Below are 6,415 nucleotides of genomic sequence, written 5' to 3'. Positions count from 1 at the left end.
TCATGTCAGCAAGTCTTGCTTCAGTTTGCTCTTGCATCTCATTTGCCCTGGAGAAAGTTTCTCTTGTCGTCTTGTCGGCAAGACGTGCTGCTGTTTGTTCTTGTGTTTCAGAAGCTCTTGATATTGATTTTTGCTTTGCATCAGATGGAGCTTTTTCAAGTGATGTTTGTTTTTTTGTGGCATGTGTCCGTCACTCAATGGCTTCAGTGGATTTGAGAAAATGTCCAAGAATGATTAATTGATTGTGCTCTCTTCTTGTGAATGAACTTAACTAAACTGTAACCTTGCCATTTCCCATTTTTTTAGTGGCGTGATGAACATTTATTTATTTTTTTAATTCCCTTTAAAAATGCTTAAAAAACACTTCCAAACTGTATACAATAGGAATACATTTCAAAGGAATAACCAACCCATCAGACATTTTGCTTCAGACACTTTTCCAAATGTTGCCTCCTTCTAGTACCTACTGTAGTGAATCGGGGTGAGCATTAGTAAATGAAGGTGTCTATGGAGTGAATTTTATGCATCCAAACATAGATTACAATCTTGCCTCAGACAAATGAGGAATCCATGCAAAACTTGGTAGCAGTGTGTTCAAAAGTGTGGATTTGTATAGCCAGACAAACATACACATTCAAAATTTGTTTTGCATATAAGAGTTTTGCATCCAAACATAGACTACGATCTTGCCCCAGACAAAAGAGGAATCCATGCAAAATTTGATAGACAGATTCAAGAGTGTGGATTTGTATAGCCGGACAAACAAACACACATATACATACATTCAGCTTTATATATAAAGAATAATTAAGTAGAGGATCTTCTTGGTCCAGAAGAATGGCTCCCTTCTTCTGGACAACGGATCACAGTTGCACGTTTTTGGTGGGATCTTTACCTGAGGGAATGACTCCCTTCCCCAGGTCTCAATCCCTTTCCAAGGCACAAAACAAAGTTCCAGATTGAAATATTAAAACACAGTAAAGTTCTCAGTTCAAACATCATCATTCCTTATTGCCCATGGTTGTTTCTTCAGTATTGGGATCCTGGAGAATGCTTCCCTTCTCCAGGTGTCTTCCTCTGTGTTTTCACAAATCCTTGGCCTTTTCTCAGGCTTACTTTCCAATTCACAAAACCAGGGTGGATGTCTCCCTTCCTCAGCCCTTTTTTCTCAAACTTACTTTGTAGTTCACAACATCAGGCCAATGTGTGATGCTGGAAATGCATCGGAGGGACAAGGCCTCCGTATCCTTGTCCTTCACTGCTTTTTATTGTGTTTTCTGACGTGTTTTCTGCGCAGGAGTTCATGTGGGACACCTGGCGGTGCAGCTCTCTCCTTTGGTTTTGGTGAACAGACCCATGGGATACCCTTATGGCACCCATGGGTGGGGGTACAACCCTGTGCCCCTATTGTATGTTTTTGGGCACTCGTGTGTGGCCCACAGAGCAGGGTACGGGCTGGTGGCAGCTCCGTGCTGAATTGACTGGTGCCCTGAGCGTCCTCCATTTTGGGATGGCCAGGCTCTGTCATTGGAATCGGCAGATTCCTGGTGGAGACAAGATGGCCTCCGTGTCCTCTTGCCTTCTATCGCCTGTTACCTTGATCTTCCCGAAGTCCCGGGAAGCCCTGACTCTGTCCCTTCCCCCTGACTGGCTCTTGGGTGGAAGCTCCATGTATGGTAGTGTGGGGAAGTACTGACCAGACTGGCTGGAGCCTACCCAACGACTGTATGTTGTGGGTACGCCTGTGGGTGGGACCTGGGTGAATGGAGTGAGTGACGAATACGCATTCTGTGTTCTGGGTGTCTAGTATCTGGGGTTTGACACAATGACTGAGACAGCCCTGCCTGAAACCGGTATGAATGAAGTGTGGAGTGTTGAATGGCTGGGTACTTGTCCCAATACACATAAGTTGTTGTGAGTGTCTGGAGAGAAGTGAATGGCCTGAATGCACCGTGTGCCTGATTGGCTGCCTGCCTGCATGAATGCCCTTCGCCGTGATTGGATGCTTCAGTATGACCGAGCGGAATGAATGAGAGATCAACAGTATATCTGGGGACCTCTCACTGCTAGGAATGGTGTTCAGAAGCTGAAGTCCACTACAACGAGTAACTGAAGTAACCTGAAGCTTGACCTTGAAGCCCTGCTGGACGAGAAGAATTACTGTTGCTCTCCTTCACAATCTGAAAGCTGCTGTGTCTCCAAGGACTGACCCAGAGAGGACCTGGTAAGGCGCCCTCTTCCCAAGCTATGAGGGACCCTCGTGCACCAGATGATCTTTGCCAAAGCTCCCTGGTAGACAGACCTTCGACAAGCTGCCGACCCGAGACTGGGACTGCTGAGGAATCCCAAAGAGAAGCGCCTGGACTGTTGTCCGCCACTGTCGACGGCCGCTATCGCCGACCGGAGCCGCCGTGCTCCCGTTTGCATAAGAACTTTCGAATCCAAGGACGCTGTCGTCCGCATCGTCGCCGCTGTATCCTGCTGGAGAAGAACTGACTGTTGACGCGCCGAAGAGCATCCGCCTGCGGGTTTCCCGCCACCCAAAGACCACAGAGACGCCGGCGCCCTTGCTGGGCCACAGTTCTTCAAACTCTTTGCGGTCCAGAACTATCGACACCGAGGTGCCCCGCACGCCTCTTCCTTGCAGGACGTGTACGCTTCCCCGTCAAGGAGCACCGCTAGGAACGAAGCTGCCACTTCACCGTCGTAGCTCACCCTGTTCTCCGTCGGACGTTTGACGACCCGTCACTCCTGCCTTTAAGGAAGGACACTCAAGAAGGGCCGTCAATTCCCCGACGAGGAACGCTACAACGCCAGGTACTTTGGGGTTGCAGAACTATTGGGAAGTCTCTTGTGAACAATATATGGACTGGGCTAGTATCTTTATTCTACAGTTTGTCCAGGTGGGGGGGGTCTCCACACAGAGCTGTGTGTAACGGTGGTGACCAGTATTTCTGCCAATTGTTCTTATCAACTGCTTTCCTCTTTCCTCTACTGTTGGTTTCCTTTACGACTTGATTTGTGTGTCAGTTAACCATACAGTTGATGCACTTTAAAGAGAACTAATAGTAATTGTGGTACCACGTAGAACTGTATATATTTGCCATTATACATAACCGAGTACAAAGTGCGTTATCGGGATATTATACATAACCTTGAATATTGATTATATAAAGACTGTGTTTTAACCGATAAAGTGTGCGGGCATTCCTTTGTGGGTGCTTGGGGACTACACTGTACTTAAGAATCAGCCCGCATCACCTTCCCGAGAAGCTAGGCCTTGATTGCTCGACCACGTACCAATATTGAGAATCTTGGCAGGGGTCCTCTGTGCCTCTCCTCTACCAAATAGAGAGCGGAAGTACAGACCCCCCCTCCCGTCCCTCACACAATGTCTCCTTTGTCCTGCCCTTTTCTCAGACGTTCTTTGCCGTACACAATGCCAGGGGGGAATGACTCCCTTCCCCTGGCCTTTTCTCACAATTGGTTTCACAGTTCCCAACACAAGGGTGAATGACTCCCTTCCCCTGGCTTTTCAAATACTATGTTTCAAAGTTCACAGCACCAGGGGGAATGACTCCCTTCCCCTGGCTTTCCTTTGTATATTCAGCATTTCAGACCTAGTTCACTGTCCTGCCAGGTACTGCTATGAAGAAGATGTCTTATGCTATTCTCCCTTTGGAGTTGAGGGTCCCAGACCCGAACCTTCTTGTGGTTTCTGTTTGGCAGTCCTGGTTCACTTTCCTACCAGGTACTGCCACAAAGAAGATGAATTATGTTGATCTTCTTTTGTGGGTTTGGGTCCCAGACCAGTGTTTCTCTTTGTTTTTCTTCTGGCAGACTTGGCTCACTCCTTTGCCAAGTACTGCCATAAGGAAGATGACTGGCAATGATCTTCCTTTTTGGGTTTAGGGTCCCAGAACATGTTCTCTGTGCTTCCTTCTGCTTGATTATTAGTGTCCTTTGATATATTATGGAGACTTTCCTTCTTTCCCCTGTATTGGGAAACATTTCTTTGGTTCCCCTCTTCTGCCTCTTTGACCCTTTGCGCTCTCACCAACCGTTCTGGTATCCCCTGTACCTTCAGGGTTGGACCCGGAGTCCCCTGGTCGTTCTCGGGATCGATCTCTCTGTGTTCAGCTCTTACACAGCTTCCCTGGCTCTCTGGCGTGCTGCAGTGGCTACGCAGTTGTTGGTCCCTTGTAGACGGCACGTCTTCCTTCGACCGCACTGTCAGACTCCTGCACTCACCTCGATCTCTGCTCTGCCAACTTCTCCTCACTGTATGACTGTGTGTGGACGCCTCTCTCTCCATGTCCTGGTCATCTGCCTCTTCTTCTCACACTGAACCACAGTCTCATTCTGGGTTCCTCCAGGGAGGGATTGACAATTGAGGAAGTCCTACCTTTGCCTTCATTCAGAAGGGCTACTGGCAACTAGAACGCTTATTCTCGTTCCTCCAAGTGCTCTTCGGTGCTCTGCATCTCCTCTTCATCCCAGTACATCTCAAGGAAGTCTTTGCTAGATCATCGCTACTCTTCCTCATCTCAGTCATGGTTGGAAATTCAGTCTTACAGACAAACATAGATATGATATAGATGTGTGGTTCATAGGGTTGAAGGATGTATAGGGTGCTTGGCGTGGGGTGTACAACCACGTTCTCCCTAGATGGTCGTCCTTGTCCCCAGAGGGGGGAGACTCTCTCCATGAGACTCTTCCTCTGTGCACCTGTGCATTATCAGGTAATGGTCTCACCATCACCTTGGTCTCATGGGAAGAGCCCCCCCCCACAGGAAGAAGTGACAACATCTAAGGATTCATCACTGTTTATTTCCCTTTTGTCTTGACTGGTTTCCTGGTCCCTACCAAAGAGTTCTCACAGTCTCTTCTGGTCCTTGGTTACGTAGAATGCTCAGCAAAGGGAAAACTGTGTTTTTCTCTGGTTCTTTGGTTCAAATAATGCTTTTGTCATCTAGTCCATATAGTCTCTGGTTTATCCCTTCCGCTGGGATGAGTTCCCTTTAACTGAATGGACTGATATTTAAAAAAACAGCAACGTTCACTCACTGTTCTACTTAGTTTATTCACAAACCTAGCCTTGCATAGGATCCTGGGGTGTTCCACTCTGATGGGTTCCTACTTTCTTTCACCTCCTCACAAGGTAGTTGTTTTCTCAGCTCTGAGTGGGCTACAGGCCTGCTCATCCCTCTGGCGGTTTATGGTTTCCTCTCCTCCTGGCATATTCGAATCATTAGCACTGTGTGGGCTACGGACCTGCTTGATTTATTACTTATCTCTCTCGTCCTCCTGGGGTAGGCATACTCTCAACCTGGCATGGGTTACAGGCCTATTAGCTCTGCCTGTTGTATTGCTTTTCTCTCCCCTATCAGGGGATTCAGATTGTTAGCCCTACGAGTATCCAGCTTCTCAGCTTTGCATGGGCTTCGGGCTTCCTCTGCCCAGCTTGGTCAATTGCTTCTGTCACCCCTTATGAGGAATTCAGCTTCTAAGCCCTGCGCTGGCTTTGGATTTCTTCTGCCCGGCTTGGTCAGTTCCCTCTGTCATTATATTCGGGGGTATTCGGGTCATCGGCTCTGGTTGGGCTATGGGCTTGCCAGCTCTGTGTGGTTTCTGGCTTTTTTTCACCCCTCACAAGCTATTCAAACTCTCAGCCCAGGGTGGGCTCGATTGTAGCCTCACCAACCTTCAGCTACTCACCGGATGCTGCTGCATACCTTTTTTTATGGTAGCACTGCTCTTCACTGGATGTGGTCTTTCTGGCCCTTGCCTTTGCCCTGGTCTGTGTGGTCTGCTGTTCCGCATGGCCTCCCCTTTCTCAGGGGGTGACAGCAAGGGACAACAACAAAACCAGCTCAGAAACCAAGGTATCCACTTTAAAGTGGCTCTGTGCCTGCTTGCAATTGTCACCTCCCATGTAAGCAACACACATTGGGGATTTTAAGGTGGCAGGAGGTGGGATTCAATACTTGTTTGGTCCATTCTTGTCCCCAGTGGAAGTCTCCCCCCCCCACCAGTGGGATCCAGCTTGCCCTGTCCACTAGAGAGAGTCTTGCGTAGCAGGTTCATCTCCCTTGGGGAGATGGGACAAATTCTCTGGATTCATCACACGTGGTTTTGGTTTGAATTTTATTTCTTTGGTTAAACTCTTGTATTCAAATCATAAGGCCTCTGTTTTCATTAATGGGCATTCCCCCCTCCTACTCTCTTAAGAGGTACTAGAAAAGGGTGTCCTCGTTCTCCTATTCATTAGTTGGGGCTATTAGGTGGCACTTGCCCCACCTATAAGCCGAAACTATTGCATTAGAGTACAGATGGATAGAAATGGCATACGAGGAGGGGTACAAAGAGTGCAGGTGTAGTTTGGTAATTTGCCCCCATTCACTAGCCATAGCCA

The sequence above is a fragment of the Ambystoma mexicanum genome, chromosome 13 (genome assembly GCF_040938575.1).
Source record: "Ambystoma mexicanum isolate Mex_15411 chromosome 13, UKY_AmexF1_1, whole genome shotgun sequence".
NCBI lineage: Eukaryota > Metazoa > Chordata > Amphibia > Caudata > Ambystomatidae > Ambystoma > Ambystoma mexicanum.
This window is presented reverse-complemented; position numbering follows the sequence as displayed.